This window comes from Penaeus monodon, chromosome 20 (genome assembly GCF_015228065.2).
Source record: "Penaeus monodon isolate SGIC_2016 chromosome 20, NSTDA_Pmon_1, whole genome shotgun sequence".
NCBI classification, from domain to species: Eukaryota; Metazoa; Arthropoda; class Malacostraca; order Decapoda; family Penaeidae; genus Penaeus; species Penaeus monodon.
In genome coordinates, this window is record NC_051405.1 from 46,883,996 (window position 1) to 46,884,626 (window position 631).

Below are 631 nucleotides of genomic sequence, written 5' to 3' on the forward strand. Positions count from 1 at the left end.
AAGGAAATTAAAGAGAGGTAACGTTGCTGATAATACTTACCATGCTATTAATAATGGATAATGTTGATTACTTCATTTTATATAGTTTACAATATTAAGACGTCAATCATTAGTTACGAAACTAAGGAGAACTTATATAGCTTCAAATAATTTGTAGTGTTTCTTTGTTTATCCAGCCACTATATATTATTTTTTAAAAGTTTATTTCACAAAGCAGTAAATTCTTTTGTATATCTGGGTTATTTGTTTGAAGCTCAGGAGATCCGTAAACAAAAACAAGCAAGATAAGAGATAAGAATTTAAGAATACCTTAAAGTATATTGACACGTCGACAACAACAGATAATGCATAATTCGTCACTGTGAAAACATATCTCATAATCTAGATGTTTATTACTTTCTTCCTTAACTCGTTCACTTGGTGTTCTCTTGACAAACCGCATAACCAACTATGGAAAATGAAAGCGAAAAGAAGAAAGTGCAACATAGTTCATAGTCCACGTGCTTTTCAGCAGGCAAGCTAAGGTAGAGTCTCCCTCCATTACCGGGACGCAAACTAACAAAACTCAAGGAAGTCAGGTCAAAGAGGTCAAAACTCGGCAGTAGAATGTGAAGAATAGGCATACAACTGC

General features: G+C 33.6%; 1 long non-coding RNA gene across 1 annotated transcript in view; it reads left to right on the forward strand.

Annotated features, from left to right (window-relative positions):
- The first annotated feature begins 397 nt into the window (after positions 1-397).
- The window catches only part of LOC119586092, an 18,193-nt gene continuing 17,959 nt past the window's right edge, over positions 398-631 (forward strand). The window contains exon 1 of the long non-coding RNA XR_005229924.1: positions 398-524. This is a non-coding gene — a long non-coding RNA (uncharacterized LOC119586092). The remainder of the gene's footprint in view (positions 525-631) is intronic.